Source organism: Neopelma chrysocephalum, unplaced genomic scaffold, assembly GCF_003984885.1.
Source record: "Neopelma chrysocephalum unplaced genomic scaffold, ASM398488v2 Primary Assembly neopelma1_63, whole genome shotgun sequence".
In the NCBI taxonomy this organism is placed as follows: domain Eukaryota; kingdom Metazoa; phylum Chordata; class Aves; order Passeriformes; family Pipridae; genus Neopelma; species Neopelma chrysocephalum.
In genome coordinates this window covers 13,036,016-13,056,753 of record NW_020897720.1, presented here as the reverse complement: position 1 = coordinate 13,056,753, position 20,738 = coordinate 13,036,016, and the positions used below count along the sequence as shown (strand labels likewise).

Below are 20,738 nucleotides of genomic sequence, written 5' to 3'. Positions count from 1 at the left end.
TCCATCCTTGACCCGTGTCACAGTCCCTTCTAGGCTAAATGACCTTCACATGTTTGATATCATAAAAGGAGATTTGAGTGTTTCACTCACGCCCATTAATAAAAGGCTTAGTGCAGTTATTTACTGAATTTGGTAAGGAGATGAGTTCTTATAAGAGTGAAAATGGCCTATCTGACATTTTCTTGTGTAAGAAATATAGGATTTCTTGACAAAAGTTTTAAGATTATCAGTAAAAGGATGCCAGTGGGGCTTTGACACTGGTTTGCCCTTTGCTCTCCCCATGCAAATTCTGACACATTCATCCTTCAAAGAAATCACAGAAGAGACAAAATTGTCACAATTTGGGATGAAATCAATACCCAGGTGAAATCAATGCAAATTTTGGAAAAAAAGGGGCAGCAAAACATCAAATGAAGGTAAAAACTCTTTGCTAAATTTGGCCTCAGACCCCTGCAAAAAGCTCGATAACTTAATACAGAGATGTTCTGGTTTGTGGCTTCTCTCCAGTCTTTCATGGTCATTTGAAAGTTAAAACAGATCCTCTTCCTCCAGACAGTCTAGTACAGAGAAAGCAGCTTGTCACAAAACATAGTTAAGAATGTTTAAATAAAAATATGTAGAATAAAGAAGGAACTATTCACGATGCATCAGTCCCCTGACAGGCTGTGAAGTTATTCCACCCTTCAACACAAGTGCTACAACATAATGGAATCCCTACTGAGTGTTTTCATGCCTACCAGAACATAAAAAAAAAATAAAAAAAAAAGCATAACAAAATGCCCAGTGTGCCCCTGACTATGAGCTTGGATGAGTAAGGAGGCCAAGAGAAAACAGTGGCACTGTGGGAAATATTTGCGGCAAGGGAAGGAAACAATAACTGAAAGTGATAAAAATGGATGATTCCCCCACAACCACCGGCCAGGGCAGGGCTTTGTGGCCCTGCAAGGGAGGGCAATCTGCAGGCACAGCATCAGTGCAGACCAGAAAGAATTTTAAAAGCCAGATTCAGACTTTAAAAAGGCCTCCAGTTGGGAGAGGAGGCTGGTTTTTTGCTTACAAAAAGGGCCATTCCACTTATGAGTGAGATTATATGCGAGATACTCGGAATGCACCATTTTAATCTGTTCTTTTTGGCCTCTAATTTAACTGAGAACATGAAATGGGCACAGCTGCAGCACTGCAGTGTGCAAAAGTGGGGCACTATATGGTGCATTAGCACAGAGCTGAATTCTGCTGTCATTAATCAGGCCCTATCGAGAAGGGAAGCAGTGAGGCTTCTGCCTGCATGAAGAAACCCATATGATTGGCCTTTAATACACAAGAATTCATTTAAACTTTACTGAATTCGCTGAACTTTATGAACTCAGAGTGGTTGCTCAGGTCCACATTAGTGGTGATCAGGCTGTAAATGATAATATGCCCCAAAGAAGCTCTTAACTCTTACTGCTTTTCTTTTATTTTTCTCTAATTCACAGTTCAGATGGTGAGTGCTTCTGAAGCCTGGCATGTTGTTTGATGTTTAAATGCAAGGAACATATGAAGAATTGTCCTGAATTATTATCATTTACAATGAGGAAGTGAACTTTTATGGAGGTTCCAAAGCCTTTCTGTACTCAGGAGCTGGAATGATTTAACTTTGTTCTCCCTTCACATTGATGTAGCTTCAAAACCACCCAACGGGAAGTGATGGTTATAGTGTTGTAAAACTGGTGGAAATAACAGGATTATTTTTGACTAACCACAGGGTTTCCATGTCAGGAATTTGAACAGCCCAAAATCAGTCTGCCCTCGGATTTGTTTTACCTTTTAGAAGAAATGACTGAATAATATCTTTAGGGCTTATACATGGCATTATGGTGCAAAGCCTGAAAGAGTAAGTGGAAAAGACAAAAGGCAGGCAGGGGGAGCAATCTGTCAGCCAGAGAGACCTCTTCAAACCAAACCTGGTATTTCTTCAAGTTAGGAAAAGGTATTTGTCAGTCAGATGAAGGGCAGGACCTGGGGGAGCCATCCTACCCAGCATTATGCTGTCTGTAAATTTTGGAGCCACCAGCAGTTGTAATTTGAGAGAAAACCCCTAAATGTTCATTGCAAACTTCACTTCATTATCAGTCATCCTAATTTCCCGCTGCAATACTGACCTGGAGGAGGGAAAGTCCACTCTCCTTCCACCTCTCTAGGCTGGAGCAGCTCCCTGGAGCACAGGATGGGTATCCCCAAGGTGCATGTGGAGCTCAGGTGTTGGTTGTACCCACAGCCACCCCCCGGTTCTTGCTGCTGGTGGCATCTTCTCAGCTCTCTAAACTGGTCATGAATCACTCAAAACTCTTCAAAACACTCGGTTTGGAAGGTACCAAGTTTCCTGTCTGCAGTTCTCCCAATATCTGTTCAGTATCGATGTATTTTTTTCCTGTCTGTGAAAATAATGGCAATGTTGCTCACAATTTAAACATGGAAGTGTGCTACATGCATTCAAGGTGTTCTTTCATACTGAGCCTTTGTTAATGTCATTATTCATAGGAGTCATTGTATGGAAAAGAGAAATTCCAATTTTGCTGGGCTTGCTTTTGGTCTGGTTCCACAAACACTGTTAGAAAACACTGAATGTCTTTTATTTCACGTTAATTGAAGTAACCATGACAACGTGACACAATCTATTTCCTTTAACGTTGAACAGTGGTAAAATTGGAATTGTTTTGGGTCAGTTCACAATTTGCATCAGAAATAACCTTGCCAGTGGTTTGGGCTGGTTTATGCTCAGGGTTTTCAATTCTTCTTTCACTTCTTTTTCAAACGGTCACTTCTCTGCTGAACAGATCAAGTGTTAATGATGTTTGAAAGGGGTTTTTTTTTTGGACCCACGTAAGACTTAATAAAACCATAATTTTGCATTTTATTGCTTCAGCGGGGAAAAACTGTTAATTAGGAGTGGCATGGTAAAGAAAACTGCTTTTTGGCTCTGCCTACCAACTGGTTTATTCTGCTTATAAACAATGGGTCCCAGTTAATGACTAGACCATACTGTATTTACTAGCTACCGTCAGGCATTCCCAGACCTCGTGGTTTTATGTCTGTGAAACACTTGCATATTATGATCTCACCTCATGATACAGAATCTCTCTATTCAAGTTTATACATGACGTGGAAAGTCTCTGAGATGCACTCTGAGGTGCAAAATTAGTGTAATTCCCCTGGAATGAAGGAGACGTGCCAACTTCTACCAAGTGGAGCTCTGGCCCACAATGTCTCAAAGACATTTGCTTTTGTCTAGAAAACAAGCAAACAAAGGTTCTTCATTTCAATGGAAAGCAACACTTATGTCTCTCCTTGCTCTAGAAAAGAAGGAGATCAAAGATGGCACAAACTCTTCTTGCAAGGCAGTGTTTCACTTCCAGACAATTAATATGATAGTATCAGGGAAATGGAAATCTATTCCCTGCTTAGGTGGTTCCCCTCATGGACTGGAAAACTACTGGGTTTATCATTTTCTGTCTTTAGGCAAAAAAGGTAACTCATATTTGCATGTTTGTCAGTTTGTGCTTGAGAGTACAAGATTTACTTAAAAACAAGCTCAGCCAGCTAAATGAAATGCCAGTGGTCTTATTATCCTGAGAGAGCAAAGCACTTAAGCCTGTGATTAAAATGAAGTTAATTGAATTTAAGCCTGTGCTTAAAGTAAAACACAGCCATAAATACTTCACTGAATAAATGGGAGATCATTCTCATGCTTAAATGTAAGCACTAATCCCTATTTTCCTAAAACCAAAGTTTATAGCCTTCTATCAGCAGTTCCAAGTGTCCCACCAACTAAACCTGGCACCAACACCAGAATTTTTCTGAGGAATTTGTTCAACAGAATGAAAATCAAGGTTCTGCTCATATAATAAATTACAAGACTAGGTTTGAAACAAGAACACAAATATTAAAATGTGGGTGTGATGAATTATGTACAAGAAAGGCAGGAAAGAGCTTATTTCAAGTTGAATTATGTGGCTTTCTCAGAAACACCTCCTTGGCAATCAAGAATGGAAACACCTCCTTGCTCTACAAAACCCCAAAATTCAGTATTCAGGGGGTAGTGGGAACTGCAGAGCAACTACAACTGCTCTGTGTTTTTACACCCAAGATTCTCTGCATCAGATTAGTCTTTGGAATTCCAAGTTTGGGGTTGAATTAGAAATCTCAGCTCTGAAGTTGCCACTGATATATCTGACTGATTTTGGACATGTGGCATTTTCTGCCTGAACTTAATTTTCTTTGTATTTCTAATAGGAATGCAAATGCCTTTCTCTTAGAAAGCGTAGTAAACAAACATCCATAAAGTGTTTTGCTGTCCTTTTTACCTGGACCAAAGAATTTCTGGCCTAAATCTGCTCCACTGGCGTAGAAAAATTTGTTTAATACCTTGTTTACAGCTCATTTAGAGAAGGAGAAGAATGCACATCCCATCTCATCACAGTTAAAACTCAAGTTTTGGAAAATAATTTTCCATTAGATGTTCCTCAATGGCATTCCTGTTTCAAAAGGAATTTTTTCCTATCGAAACACAACTCTTCCAATGCCAGATGATCCTCGTGCCTGGGACCATTTTCCCTTCACAGAAAATGTAAAAAAGCCATTTTTTTTCCCTGTTTAGCATGAAAGGAAGTTTCACATTATTATTATTATGCAGTTCTGGTATCCCTGGAAGAGACCAGATGCCTGTTTCAAACCACAACATTAATTGTTGTACACAGTGATATGAAAATGTGGATGACAAGATGCTCTAGGGTTGGTTCACTTGGTATCTGCACTGAGCTCTGCACAGTTGTGCTCTGCTATCCTGAAGCTTCAATGATTTAAAACTTCTCTCTTAATTATTTTTAATGTGGAATCTTTAGTAATAGTTTCTTAATGTGGATTAGAATAACTGATGCATTTTTGAAGTTTAAACCCACTACTGACTTTTTGGAAGCTTTGCTTCTGAGCATGTTGAGAAAGCCAGAGTGGTACATAAAAACAATGTCACAAGTTTTGAAGTTTTCTTACTATTAACAGATGTGTTTATGTGTGTAATTTATAAATATGTAATGATATTCGTAGTGTGGTGGAGAGGTTGAATTGGGCTATGGCACAATTTGGAAAAAATGCAGAATTTGGGATATTATAGGCAATAAAATGTGAGTGCAGTGAGAGATGAGCTCCACGAGAAAAATCAGTTCTCCTAACAGTGTGTGAAGACCATGAGTGAGTATCCAGGTGGGATCCAAGGCCTGCCTGGCTCAGTGTCCTGTCCAACAGCCAGAAAGAGGGATGCCCAGAGGAAGGATGCACACCCTGGGCAAAGAGTGATGGCACAGAACCCTCACCCAGCAATTTGCAACCAGGGGACTTCCAGAGTCAGAGATCAATGTGTTTGTGTTTAATGACCTCTAATGGCTTTTTCTTTTGTGAATTCCCCCTGCCACCGGTTTTGGGGTTTGACTTCATGTAAACATTTAATATCACAACGTTCAGTGGCAGAAATTTGAACCCCTTCTCACACTTTGGGGGAGGAATCACCTTTTTCTTCTCAAAAGCCCGCAGCTAAGTTTTCTTCCACCTCCTCCAGAACAGGAAGACAAGGAAGATGGGAAGACAACAGGTCTTCTTCCACCTTCCCTTTTCAGTTTGGGCTTTGTGCAGATGTCTGGGATATCCCTCCTCAGCTGTTTCTTTTCCAGATGGAAGAGACTATTTAAAAATGCTCTGCATGGGACCCATCTGATGCTTGGGATCACTCTGTGGACTTGTCTGCACCTCAGCCAGATTTAGCATTTCTTTCCTGAGCTGGAGAACCAGCCCTCTGCACAGAACCTGAGGTGCACCAGGAATTCCCAGCACCAGAGCAATCTTTGCTGTGTTTGCCATTCCTTTTGTAGCAATTCCTGATATCCAGTGCACTCCTTGGTGATCAAAAATTCATTCAACACCCGCGTTGAACTATTGCAAAATATAGTTCCTGAGTAAGAATACGTTAGAGAATGTAATCTTGGATGTGACTTCACTCCCATGTGTGCTACTTTATGTTTATATTTATACCAAATTTCATCTACTTTTTTATTTCACCCTCAGTATGGGGAACTTCTCCTTCAGTTCTTCACACCAAGTCCTCATGTTCACTCTCCTAGATGACTTCTTCACTAGGAGCAAGGCCTAATGATCAAACATAATCAAAATAATCTCATTATTTTAGTAAGAAATGCTTTGATTCTGCAAGCATCTAATCACATAAATTTTATTTTCTGTTTTAAGTGGTTCCAGGGGGTGCAGCTGTCAGACTATTCCTATTAACTGGACTTTGAAACCTCTGTGAGCTCTGTTGTCAACAAGACTAATCAGCTTTTACTGTGTTTAGCTCAACAGATACACAGAGAATGATCTGTCTTTTCCAGACTTGTACTCTCACTTACAAATGTTACTCTCCATTTCTGCCATCTTTGTTTATACACACACAGAGTAGTGAAATGCAAACATAGAAGGCCTGGTATGAAGATCATTCACACTTTATAATTGTAATTTTTACAGGAAAAGCACCATCATCCTAATTAAACTGCCCCATTTTGAAGTGTGTGTGTGTGCATGTGAGCATAGATATACTGTGTGAATACCTTAAATATGTGTATATACATTTTATATATATATATATTTATATATGTGTATATATATTTATATGCATATATATTTATACGTATATATATTTGTATGTGCATATATATTTTTATATATATTTATGTGTGTATATATATTTATATGTATATATTTATATGTATATATATGTGTGTGTGTATATTTATATGTATATATATTTATATGTATATTTATATGTATATATTTATTTATATATATATTTATATGTATTAGACATGCATATATACATTTATATCCATTAAATGCATTCAAATTGTGAGTTTTCTTTCTGTGCAGACAGACTCAATGCAAAGAGTCAATGCCCTGTGACTGCAGTTGTTCCCATTTTGCAAACTAGATAAATTAATCACCGAAAGGGATCAGCCTGCCCTGGCAAAGCCGGGATTTACACCGGGAAAACCCACGGACCGTAGGAAAGGCACAGCACAAAAAGATGGCTGCGTTGCATGGGACCGAAGGGAGTCATCCCAGGATGAAAGGAGGAAGCAAAAATAGACCCGACACACGAGTTTTGCAGAAAGTTTGCGGCGCGGGGATGTGAATTCTCCGCGGGCGGCTCCGGGGGTGTCACCGCCCGGACCCTCCGCTGGGCTCCTCCCCGGCCGCCACCACCACCATGAGAGGGAGAAACAGGGATCGCTCGGAAGGGAGCTAGAGGGGGAAAAAAAAAAATCCAGGGGGAGAGAACATGGAGCTGCAGTAATTGCTGGCAGGTAAAGCTGATCTCGTCCCTCGCCGCTTTGTGTTGCGTTTGCGGGTGCAGAGCCCGCCCGGCGCTGCCTTCGCTGCGCTTTGAAGCGCCTTTTGCAGCGGGGGAAGGAGTTTGGCGGAGATGGCGTCACTTTGTAAAAAGTTTCCAGATTTTACTGAGCGTCTTGTTTGTTTTCTTTCTTTTCTTTCCTTTTCTTGTCTTTTTTTTTGGTGTATTTTTTTAAAGGGGGAGGGGGGTTTGAACTATTCGTAACGCCAAGTGGGCGATGTGGCCGGGATCTAAATATACCCCTGTGCAAACAGAACCCCTGAGAGAGCGACACCGACAGCTCAGGCTATTGTTAACTTTTGGGATTCCAATTAAAGCCTGCTATGTTAAATATTTATTTAATTACTGCAGAGAGAGCAGGAATTCTCTCTGATTACACTAATGGAGTCGGAACAGTGTGGTAAGGGAGAGTTTTTCCTCCTTGCCCCCCCTTTCCAAATCTAAATAACTGTAGACAAGCACGGGCTGGAATATGAACATTAAAGAGGGGGGAAAAAAATGTTTCAGCTTTGTTTTAGGGGTTATATTTCAGTCGGGTAAGCAAACTATATTGCATGTGTTTTTCCGTGTCTACAGCTCACTCCAAACATAACATTCCAAAGGATAAAATCTGTTACAAAATAAAACTGACTTTGTGACAGCTGAACTTCTACGCCGAGTCTAAAAATTATCTAAAAGCGCCTCAAGAATCCTAAATGTCATTCCCAAGATGTGGTGAATTGTAATTAGGGCTGTGAACTATTTTAGTGGCAGTGCCTTACATGGGGCCCAGCTGAGCAGCTGGAGCATTTATGATCTTAGTTTTTACCCTTTACTCTGTGACATATGAAGGTGTTTAGACAATGATAATAATCCTAATTTGTTTCAGATTTGAAAAAAATGTGACCAAGTTTGAAAATATGTTGTTTGCCTTTTGATTTTTCCTTTCCGTGTTTCCTTTTAAAACATATGTCATAGGGCAGTGCTTAAACAGGGCAAGAAAACTCATCAACAATAGAATAATGAATGAGAAATAACATTATTATTACTGTATTACTATTTTGTGATTTTCTCATCTTACTGGTTTTTCCAAAAACTTTTCATTTTTGTTTCAGGAACGACCCAGTTCCCTCTTCTCCTAACAAAAAGCAAAGAAAGGGGGGAAAAAACCCCAAACTTCTGTGGAAATTTTGGGAAGAGAAAGCAAATAGCTTGCAACACACTGTCCAAAACCCGCACTCCACTATGCCCAAAAGCACTTTAATTTTACAATAGACATAATTATGCTTGTGTATACAGATCTTGATATGGGAGAGGAAATTATTAAACCCAACTATTTGGTCGTGAGGGTGGGAGGGGAAAAAAAAAAGTGTCCCTAAGTGTGCCACAAAATTTAAATGCAAGTTCTAAAGGCCCAGCCTCCTGTAACTTGGTGACTCTGCCAGAAATACACCCAGAAGGAGAAAGTCAGGTCCTGTGAGTTCCTCCCTGAGAAAGGCTGAGTGCTCTGCACTGCCATCTCTAATTGGTTTGTGTTGGGAAATCCTGGGGTGATAAAAGGGCTGTTAGAAAGTTGGCTTGTGAGTAATTAAGTGTAGGTCTGGCAATTAAAACCTGATTTGTTACTCATAGGTTACACTCATCTGCTGTGTCTTCTCTCAAGATACAGATAAACTCTGCTCTTTTCACTGGTCTAAGCCAAAAGTATCTGCATAATGAATGGAGAGATGGCAGCTCTGGGTAAGGTTCAGCCATACACAGCGGGAAGATTTACCTTTATTGTAACAGGTACAATTATTGTCGTAGAGCACTTCTGTTTCAAACCATTCCTTTTGCCTTTCCTTTTATTTATTTCCATAGGAAATGCTGGAGGATGTGCACCTTTCTTCATGTAAATGAAGATTTTAAAATACTGATTTTATATTTTTTCAAATGCTTCTCTTTTTCAAAAAAAATTGAATTTCTGTTTCTCAGCGTCTCTGTTTATTATACTCAACCTTCTCCATAGAGTGGGTGTAACCAGGAGAAGAATTTGGCCCATGATGTGAGCTAAATTTTCAGTGCTTCCACTATTTAGAGCTCCGTTGTGCTAAAAATAGCTTTCCTGTGGTTTTGGCCACGGAGCCACAAATGCAAGTTTTCAGAGCAGAGTTATTGTGGATGTTGGTCCCTACTGTTGCTGCAAGGAATGAGACTCCAGCTCATGACTGTCAGCAGATGGTTATGTGGAGTGTGAGGCTGAATGTTAGATCTCCTCACTGTCCCAAAGTGAGGATGTGTCCCACCCAAAGGCCTGACACATCCACAAGGGCCACGCTCAGAAGGCAGCATTTTGGCTGGGGGGGGTGAGGAACCCCAGGAAAAACTGGGTCTGTGCAGGAGATAACAGTGGAGAGCACACCCAGAAATCTCCATGTTTGGCTAACGGTGTGGAATGTAGAACAAATGGAAGGGAAGGTGGAAACCTTTGAGTCAATGAGACACAATTTTGTTCACGGCTCATTTGGAGCAGAGTTTTCGTCGAAGAAAAAAAAGCTCCCAGTGCTCACGTGGTTATGGCACCGTGATGTCAGAGTCATCCTCTTTCTGTCCTGCATTTTCTGTCCCACTTCCATGGTCCAACCTCTCTGTTGTCCACAGGAAATTGGTCTGGTTGTTGCAGACAGCTTTTGGGAGGCAGGAGGTAACTTTTTTCTGAGCTTAGTAGTGGGTGTCAGACTCCAGAAAGTGTTCTCATAATGCAAGGTCATGTTCTGGAAATAGTCAAAAACCACTGATTTAGAGGAGTGAGAGCATTCCATGTTTCTGTACTGCTGATGCAATGGTGAGGGCAAGCTGGGAATGGTCCAGAAAAATAGCAAAGCTGGAGGAATATTCAAAGGCATTGTGCCATTTGAAATTATTTTCTTTATCATTTCCTCTCTGAGAGCAGTGTAATGCTTAGTGTTAATCAGCTGGGACATATTTTCCATTCCTCTGAGAAGGTTTCCACCCCCTGTTCCAAGGAGCAGATCCCATTTAGCAGAACTGTGCCCTGACTGGGCTCTGTCCACAGGTGTCATGGATGATGGTTCATACTCTGATGTGGACTTTACAACAATTCTCAGGCGAAGGCTTGTCTTACTCATAACTTCCTGCACATCTTACTCTTCCTGCAGTCTCTTTTCCTTTCTTAAGATTTTGCCTTTTTTATGTGCATTTCAGGCATTTTTTTCTTGAGCTGTGTGTTCAGTTTTGCATCCTTAGTTGACTCTCAGCTGGATACACCATCCCTAGTATATTGACAATTTTATTCTGTAGAGTGTGAAAAGACATAGTGGAGCTGAACTTACAAAACCTTTATATAATAATGTCTTTGTTTCCAGGATGTACCATTATTCAGTTACATGTCTCATCCCATTTATTCTTCCAGTCTAGGCAGAAAAGCTTGCATCTTTAACCTTGCTGGGCATTAAACCTTTGGCTTGCCTCCCCTCCCTCCCCTGGTCTACACTTTCATGGTAACATCTTCTATCTGTAGCTTCAGGAAACAAGATTAATCCTTCCCTCCCTTTCTCTGTACTGCTGTGTGAGGTACCCAGAAGTGTGGCTGTAGCAATAACAGGGTATTTAATTTATTCTCTGAGAATTCAAAGGCTGTCACCAGTGAGTGTGACCTCACAGGAGCCTCCACCCCCGAGGGCCTTGTCCATAAGCACTCTCCATATCTTTCCTCCAGACACTAAACTTTATTTCTATTTTCTTACATATGTGATGCAAGGTACACAATGTTTGTGTTGCCTTCTTGTTGTGAGGCAGCCACTTACCACCTAGTGCTGTTCTCAGCCTGCTGTAAATTGTGGGCTCATTGCAGAGAACCAAAAGGCCGGAGCACCTCCCTCTCCTCTTGCTGAACTCTGCTCCAGCACAACACTCTTTTTCTGCCTCAAAAATAAATGTAAAGGTATGTATAGTATGTTAGCCCCTCCTTAGCCTTTCCCACCCTGAAACTTTTCAAACAGGGATGGCATGTTCCTCTCTTCACTGCCAAAAAAAAAAAAAAATAAATTCCTTTGGCAGCATTTCCCCCTTCCCCCATTTCTTCTCAGCTGACAGCTGTGAGAGTGGAACTTTCTTCAGCTATCCTATCCATTGCCCCCAATTCTGTTTTTAAGCTAGATTTGGTTCAAATATCCAAGCCATCTTTCACACTACAGGATTTTTTTAACATAAAGTGGCTTTGTAAATGCTTAATGTGGGTAGAGACATGACAACTGCTTTCGTAGATATATATATATACACACATATATATATATTTTTTTTTCTTTTTTAAATGACATTCCCCCCCCTTCCCCCAACAATTGAGAAAGCTGATAGGGAATTAAATTGAACAATACAGTCATTTTAGAAGTCATAATAAAGTCATAATAAAGCAACTTTTTTTCCAAAACTATCTCCTTATAATTGAAACTATCTATTAAGTTTTCAAACTGTTCACTTCTAACCAAACAAAAATCTCATTAAGAAATATAGGGGTCATATTCAAAACCTGGAGAGTAAAATGAAAATAGTGGAATTTAAGATCCTTGTTGAACTTCCTGTTCTCAAGCATGCAAGGCCTGATACCTTTAGGTAGTTCTTCAGTTGTTGTTCTGCACTTTGCTCAGGCTGTGAGGTTTTCACTCCCTCTGACATAAACACCTAAAGTACCTTTATGAGAACTTTACAGCTTTATGAGAAGGCAGTTTTCTGTCCTCATTGCCATCAGCCCGTGCACAAAGGAATGTAAGACAGGTACTTGTACTTTAGTTGACTTTACAAGGCAGGACCCAAAGTATAAACATGTGCAGTTGCCTCTGCAGAACCCAAACACAATTTAATAATTAAAACATTCAGGGGAGGGGAAGGTTAGCTAGTCTTTTTTCCGTGGATTATCCCAGCTGCTTGTCCATGTGTTGGGAAATCTAGGTTTGATGCTGCTAAAATAGGATTGATGGTTCTATGACTTGTGAAATTTGTGAATTCAAAATCACATGATTTCTAGAAAATGTGTTCAGGATGCTTTGAATCTCCTTGTTCTGACTCCTTTTTTGAACCTGATATGCCATTAGAGTGGACTCACTAGAGATCCAAGGGATGGAAACCATGTATGAGCAGGCAGTGGTGAAAGTGGTGCTCATTTTCCTGTGACCTTAAGGATAAACAGACCTGAATCATCAGATAGCAAACTTCCTTTGTCCTTTATCTGTCTCATTGACTACAAGGAGATAACTTGAGTTCAGACATTTGGGGTTTGCCCATTCAACATTAGCCTGTGACAAAATGGCATGGAAAAAAAAAAAGAAGCTTATTTTTTGGCTGGTGGATCGTAGTTCTTGCTATCACACACCAAAATAGTCTGTGTATTGTGCTTAAGAATCGGTGATTTCTGTGGAGGGTGTTCTGCAAGCACATGTCTAAATCATTTTAAATTGAGAATGTTTTGGAAAACTTAGTTTTGGAAAAACTTAAGAGTTTTTCCTTGTCCTCTCCCGTACTCCTGCATGCACACCTTCAGCTTTCCTCATCCCTGGAACTCCAAACCCTCTGCAGCAGGAAGCACATGGGAGCTCTGCGTTGTAGATTCACCCACAGTGCACGACTGTTTTGTAACTCCTCGATCAGAGAACATTTTGTTTTGCAGAGACACGATGGCTGGCACATGAACAACACCTAAAATGCCTGCTGCCAATTTGTTGTTTGTTACTTGGTTTATTAATTAAGTCACACAAAAGATTTGGAGGAAGGCCAACAGTTGTCTTTCTTTTTTTTTTCTTTTTTTTTTTTTTTTGTCCCATATTTTGGACTGCCTGGCCAAAGCAGAACAATTGCTGGGGCAGAGACACAGAGGAGTCCCCAAAGATTAGCTCTGTTCTGGGACTAAATTACACCAAAGCCTTGCTCCTTTACTACTGCCATGAACTTTAGTAGAGATATCCTGTTGGGCTATTAATTGACCTCCTAAGAACCTCTGTTTACATCAAAAATGATGAGCCACATAGTTTTGAACCAGAAGAAAAAGCTCAAATATATTTGAAATTGAAATTTCAGCTTGGCTCACGGGATATTTTTCCCTGTTTCTATCAACTCCACATTGCTTTTTCTTCACATATTTTTTTTCTTTTTTGGTAGATTTTTTTACCCTTAATTTACACAAATAAAAGATGGGATTTCATGCGGTTTCTTTTTAGCTTAATTATATACGTATTTGTATATATACATATCTATATATATATATAAATCACTTTCCATTACACTTTCTTGTTTCTATTTTTTCCAAAAGGAATGTGATAGCAAGATTCAGTTGGCATTCCAGATGCAATTGGCATGCCAGATTTCTAACTGCTACAAGATGGTGTGGTAACAGAGACACAAATTTACGTAGAAATGATGATTTTTGCCCCATATATCTTTTCCTACACAATTTTTTTTTGCCAGAGGAAGAAACTCTTCTATAGGAATTTCTGCAGTGGATCAAACTAGGACCCAGCCTAATTCAGTAGCGTGTCTGAAACCGGCTCTGATCAGCCTCCCCTGAGAAAAGCAGCCTTTGGGTCATGAAGTAATCTTCCTGTAGGAAAAGTTTCCTCTTAAAATCACTTTGTGGGCTGAAGTGTGAAATACTTTCCTCTAATTGTGGATGTTCCTGTTGCCCGTATAAAGCTAAATTTCTCAAAGCCAGCGGAGTTCGGGCCTCAACAATACATTGTGGTGAGCAATTCCACCTGGTCCTGAAGTGAAGGGCAGAGCTGAGCGTGGTTCAGCCTTGCACATGTTGCTCTAAGGCATCTTATCTTTGTAAGGCAAAGGACTTGGCCAGTCCTTCCCAACTGTGAGAGGCCTTGGCATGGACAACTGATTTTTATTGTTGTTTAAGTAAGCTCAGTATTCAGATTTAGCAGAAATTCATGTGTGCTTGGAATTCCAAAAGTTGGTTGGATATTGAGGGCAATTTAAAAAAATTGAAACGTTCTGACATCAAGTCATGGCGTGGCACTCAATTCTTCTTTAATTTACCCTCGAATCAATCAATTTACTCGGTTAAAAATGAGAAGAAACCCTTGTGCCTGCACTGTGCTTAACCAAGGTCAGGCACTGCTGTTGGAGGTGTTTTTGGCATGGTATTTCTCTGAAACTTTCTTCTGTGCTGTTCAGAAATAACTTTGAGGAAACAGTGCTCGCTTCCATGTCACACGGCGAGGACAATGAGTTTGTCCCATGCTGGCATTATATACAGTATGAAAATCCTCATCCATGCAATCCTTTCTAGAGCCATTCCTAATGTTGCTGACACATTTTCTTGAAGTTTTAAATGGGGTTTTAGTAACTTATTCTGAGATGCAGGGCCCTGAAGGACCTCAACTACACCAACCCGGTCCCATGAAAGAGAAGGCTCAGGGGGGACCTTATGACTCTTTAATAAAAATTCCATGAAAGGAGGTTGTAGCCAGGTGGGGTTTGGGCTCTTCTCCCAGATAAAAGGTGACAGGACGGGAGGACATAGTCTTTAAGTTGCACCAGGGGAGGTTTAGGTTGGACATCAGGAGGAATTTCTTCGCAGGAAGGGTGATTAGACATTGGAAAGGGCTGCCCAGGGAGGTGGTGGAGCCACCATCCCTGGAGGTGTTTGAGCGCTCAGTGCCATGGTCTACTTCACATGGTGGTGTTGGGTCACAGGGTGGACTCGGTGATTTCAGAGTTCTGTTCTAACCTAATTAATTCTGCGAAAACAACCCCCAAGCTGTGTGCCAGGGCCGGTGCGAGGCGCTGGTCGGGCAGCAGCGCCCGCCATCGCAGCGCGGCCTTGGGGGGGCTTTCTTACCCCTCCACTGCGCGGTGCGTTACTTTCTGGACGCCGAACCCCGCACGCTCATTTGTTTATTCATTTATTTATATCCATTTATTGACTTCGCTCCCTTTCACACCGCCCCGGGCGCCCAGTTCCCCGCGGCCACCCCCGACTTTCCCCACACGGGGCCCAGGCCCGGCCCGGCCCTTTTCCCGCTTCCTCCCGCCGCCGCCGCGGCGCGCGCGCGGCCCCGCCCCGCGCGCACATCCGGGTCCCGGCGCTGGCCCCGCCGGCCCCGCCGCCGCTCCCGGCCCCGCTCCCGGCCCGTCCCGTCCCGGCCCCGCCGAGAAGTTCGGCCGCAGGAGCAGCGCCAGCGGCGGCCGCGGCCCAGCCCCTCACCGACACCGCACCCGGGGAGGCCGCTGCTCCGCGCCCGGTGGGTCGGGGGGTTGAGGTGTGGGGGGGGGGTTGGTGCGGGCCGCGGGGTTCCGGAGCGGGGCGGGTGGAACGGGCCGGGCCTGTGGGGACGCGGGGCCGAGGCCTCGCCGCGGGGCCGCCGGGACAGGGTGGTGCAAGGGCGGCGAGGGGACGGTGAGCGGCGTGTGGGGGAAGGAGCAGCGCCGTGAGGGAAGGAGCGGAGCGCGGGGCCGCCCGCGGGGAGCGCGGACACGCGTGGGGACGGTGCGGGCACCGCGGAGCCTCGCGGGGGTTGTGCCTTAGTTTTCGCCGCTGTTTTTTGTTGCCTTTTTTTAATATTATTATTTTATTTTATTTTATTTTTTTGAGACGAGAGCTAGCTCTTGGCTGAAGTCAGGCCTGGCCGAGCGAGAGGAGAGCAACAAGCCCGCCCGGCTGGTGAAGGGGCGGGAGGCGATGTGAGGGCACACAAACACAGACTCCTCACACTCACACACACTCACACTTGTCCACCGTGGCCCTCCTCGCCTGACAGATGCCTGACAACAGATGCGCGGCCTCCGTGATTTAGGACAGCGATTTTTATTTATTTTTTTTTTAAATTTTTTTTTTTGTCTTCTGCGGGTTGTAAAACTTAATAGAGGAAATATGGTCTTGCGGTTGAAAGCACAAGACTGGAAATCAAGTGATCTGTGCCCTGTGCCAGTTGTGGGGTTTCTGGTGTGACTTTAAGGTGATTGAATAGTATGTCGCAGTGGATGGAGGGAAGAACTGATTTAGCAGTAGTGTGGGATATATTGTTGAATAGGTTCAATAATAGCTGTTGAATCTTTTGGTGGAATCTGTAGGGATTTAGAGATTCTGCTCAGTGAATCACTGGGGCCCACTGCTTTGACAAAACCTCCAAGGAATAACTGTCAAAATTTGCATCAACAAAATTTTATCTGTCATGGGAAATTAGATTGTCAGTGTGTGATGGTTCTACATGAAATCTCTTGCTGGTTTTCATTCCTGTATTAATTTCAGATAATTAACCTTCCATGGGTGGCTTTAAAATACTGAAAACTGGAATGAGCATTGTTCTTACGTGTGTCAGTTATGGAAGTTCTGGACAGAATGTCCTCCTGGTGTTCTGAGGAATCACAGAATTTGATTGAAGACGAGTAAAGGAAAGGGTGTGAACAGTTGCAGTCATGTGCCTGTGCTCATCAAAAGCTGTAATGCTTTATGAAGTTGGCAGCTGGTGGTAGTGGAAGTTAATAGAAGCAGCAAATAACTTAATTGAAGATGTTTCATAATTAGTGTGTTGTAACTTTTGAGAGTGTCCTGTCTGTGTTGGATTTAATGTCTTAATCCCTACCGTTTGATAGTGGTTTACTCCTACCTCTGATATTAAAATATTGTTCACTTGGCCTTGAAATTGCTGCTAAGTGCCACTTACATCTGCAAAACAAAACCCCAGCAAACCATGTGCTCACTGGGTTTGCCTTTGTCAAACCCTTCTTTTCCTTTCAGATGTGGAGGAAATACTTTTGAGGGAGGAATGTTCTTTTTTTTTTGTTTTTTCTTCTAAAGAGAACTTTCCCAGTGGAAGCCCAGATGGACAGTGGTGATGGGACTGAGAAATGGGAAAGGAGGAAGAGAGGCTTCCTCTGCATTTCTTTCTCTGGATGACAAAAGCTCCCAACAGCAGGGCGTGCTGCTGTGTACAGCTGTGGTGGGTGGGGTTTTTATTGGGAGGTTTGGAGTTTTAACCTCTTATGGAACTTGAAGGAACTGTAACTGTGGACCCTCTGCTATTTGGTACTTGTTATGAAGTCGGGTTTTTAGTCTTGCACCTGGAGTGGGTGATCTGTGCAGAGTTTTGGTGATCACGGGATGTTATTTGAGCTGGAAGAAGTTCTGTCTCCCAAGATGAGCTTGTGCTCAGTTAAGCGACTTTTGGGGTTTATGTGAATGTTCTTTGCAAATTATGTTGTGGTCTTTATAATTTCAGAGGACACTTTTAATTTCAGAAAAATGTCATGTATATTTTCTTTTTAGTTGTCTTTAAGAAAATGCTGAGAACTCTTTTGTTGCTCTTGGCTGAATTACATACCTGCAGAAATACTGCTGTCCTATATCATCTTTTACTGCCAGTTAAGGCCTTGTTTTTCTTTTTCTTTATGTTCGTTTGGGTTTTTTAATTAAAGGACAAGTTCTTCTGGTATCTCTGCTAGATTGGCTGAAATGAATTTTAATCTGTTAATGTTTCTTTAAAGATCTTTATATGGTTTTTTGATATGAACAGGTAAGGAGCTCATGCCCAGAACGAAAAGATTTGTTCCCGTGCGAGCTGAGAGCACTTTAGATATCCCCATGGCTAACGATAAGCAGCTCATTAAAACCGAGTTGAACAGTAATTTAAGACTTTTACAGTTGCCTTTATTCACAGTGCAAGTTCCTGCACAGTTTTCTGGAAGCCTTTTTAGCCCTGTTCCTGTGACCACGTAGAGAAGCTTGGCTGGCCCTGGAGCGTGGGTTGGCAGGGGCAGGACGGTGCCTGCCAAGGCTGTATCCCCACTGACCTACCACCAGGGCTGAGCCTGCCAGCACTGTCATCCCTGACAGAGGAGCTTTGTCAGAGTCCCTGCTACTGATACAGCAGCTATGAAGTAGTGTCTCTGAATTCTGGGTCAGTGCATGTCACAAACTGACAAATTTAGAATACTTTGCCATTCATTCATTCTGTGCACGGGGGGAAAAAAAAAACCTCGCTGAGTTACTATTGTCAGCGTTCCCTCCAATCCTGCAGCTTTTGTGAACTTGTCACAGGCTTGTTGCAGTTCACTTGGAGTGGAATTGTACACACACACACACTCACACATATCTTTATTTTTCTTCCTCTTTTAAAGCTTTATGAGTGTCCCTTTCAGGTTATGTTTTTTGTTGCCAAGTCATAGTATGTAGGATCTTAGTCTTTAATGAGGGCCTTGCACATGAACATCTAAATTTATGGAAGGCTTTGTCCAGCTTATTAATTTTTTTGCATACTTTAGGGTTTGTGAAAAGTATAATTTTCCCATTTTTTCCCTCCAGCTGTAGTAGAGGTCATTCCTAATCACCCACTTGCTTGTCCATGTGCACCAACCTCCCAATGGAGGTATAGGCTTTTGTTGCTGTGTTTGGTGAAAATTAGCAGTGCTCTTCTGTGTAACTTTAATTAAGAAATGGATGCTAACTTTTGGTTAGAGTGGATCTTAAATAACCTTAAAGACATGAGGCAGTTTCAGGGCTGACTGCTGTGGATGGTGGCATTTTCCAGCATAATGCTCCTGTTGGAAAGTGCCAGTTAGCTGAAACAGAAGTGTGAGAAAATGCACAGTTGTGACAAAACACTTAAGGGAGAGGGATTTGGGTTCAAAGACAGAATTTGTAGTTTTTGAGAACTTGTACAAAAGCTAATTGCTCAGTAATTAGAGCAGCTGCAGGGACCAGGGCCATGGGAGTGCTGGATCTTTGTGTTCTCAGCGTGGATGCTTTAAGAAATAGATACTAACTTTTTTTAGGCTTTGGAGGTTTTGGTGTTTTCTCCCTCCCCCTGTATCACAGTTAAACTCAAGTTTTGCCACGATGCAGAGCAAATTCAGAACTCTCTGTTCTTTGCTTATAATTTTTCTGAGCTTTTCTTGGCATCAGATGGAAGTGAGGGTGCTTTGGAAATGCAGTGGAGCTTTATTTGTGAACTCTTTGACTGGACCTTGTCCTCTTTTGTGATATAAATCATTGTCACTGGGATTGTTTTTTTAACAGTAATTTTTGAAAAGACTTTAAGAAAAATCAGAAACATCACTTTGCTATCTGAGCTACATGGCTTTTGTTTCCACTTCTTGCATGTATATTGTATCTCTTGCTGCTTTTGCTTGGCCTCAGAGTTTTGTTAAGTTTCTTGTAAGAGAGTGCTGGTTAAATACTTCTCAGCTGACAGAGCTAAATGCTTCAGGCTTTTGTTCTGTTATTTTTTTTTAAGCTGTGTTAGATGGTGGACAGATGTGGAAATGAAAAGAAAAAGTATTGTGTGAGAAAGCCCTGTCTGAAATTGTCAATATATTTTTCTGTTTGGAGGGCAGTCATGGTTAGTAAAAGTTTGGAAGATACCAGACAGTTCTTTTCTGTTCTTGTTTACATGTATTATTAGTTAGACCATATTGCCTTACAAGGCATGTTTGAAGCACAGAAATCTAGTGCTGGTATAAAAGCACTTATCAGATTCTGGCCAACTGAATGTACATTTAGCTATGCAGGCCTAGTTCTGATGAAAATACCACAAGTTCCTTTTTGATACAATTTATAAAATCTCCTTTCATCTTTTACTTAGCCTTAAGGGGAAGAGGGAAAAAAAAAAGCTGTATCATTGATGATATTCCTCATGGCTGAGATGTTGCAACTGAAGAAAAGTCTTTTCTGTGGATTGGCTGTGGCATGTAGGCCCTTCAAGTTATTAATTAAGTTCTTTAACCAAGGTGTAATCTTAGGGTTTATTTTATCTTTGATTTGTTTGGAGAAACTGTGGAGTTAACTTTTCTTCTATATTTGTTCTCAAGAAAAGGCTCATTGCAGGGGACTGCAGTGTAAGAAAATGATAATAAAACCCAAGCACAGTCCTGCACAGTTCCTATTAGGAAATCTGTAAGGAAAGAAGGATTTTTAATAAAACCAGGTGAAATTGATGTGTGAGGTTGCAGTTTTAAAGAAAGTATTTATAAGTGTATATAGCATAATGTGCTGTAACACACTGCAGTTGAGTTTCTGAGCTCTCTGGATGAATATGTAGTATGTAAATATGTGTATGGAGTCAAACTACTTGAGCATTTCTGAGCTTGATGGGGCAATAAAGTTAAGCACAAGAGCTGAGTGCAGAACAGCTTTAGCTGCAGATCTGCAGCAGCTCTAATGAACTCCCAGTTGTGTTGCTGGTTATAAGTGGTGCTTTGTTTATGGGATGAAATCGAGTCTCAAAGCAGCTTCTAATCATCAGCAGCGAAGTTCCTTATTTCAGTTGGGTATGATGCTACAGGAGGCTTCCTGAATTTGCAAACAAGTCAGTTAAGCAGAAAAAGAATAGAG

General features: G+C 41.7%; 1 protein-coding gene across 3 annotated transcripts in view; it reads left to right on the top strand.

Moving 5' to 3' along the window:
- Nucleotides 1–3,168: 3,168 nt before the first annotated feature.
- The window catches only part of SMAD5 (SMAD family member 5), a 28,904-nt gene continuing 11,334 nt past the window's right edge, over nt 3,169–20,738 (top strand). The window contains exons 1-2 of one of the 3 annotated variants that reach the window (XM_027682593.1): nt 3,169–3,507; nt 6,946–7,382. The gene's annotated coding sequence lies outside the window, so the exon portion shown is untranslated. Of the gene's footprint in view, nt 3,508–6,945; nt 7,383–15,544; nt 15,670–20,738 lie in introns of those variants that run through there. The other 2 variants (XM_027682594.1, XM_027682595.1) reach the window with 2 other exon arrangements.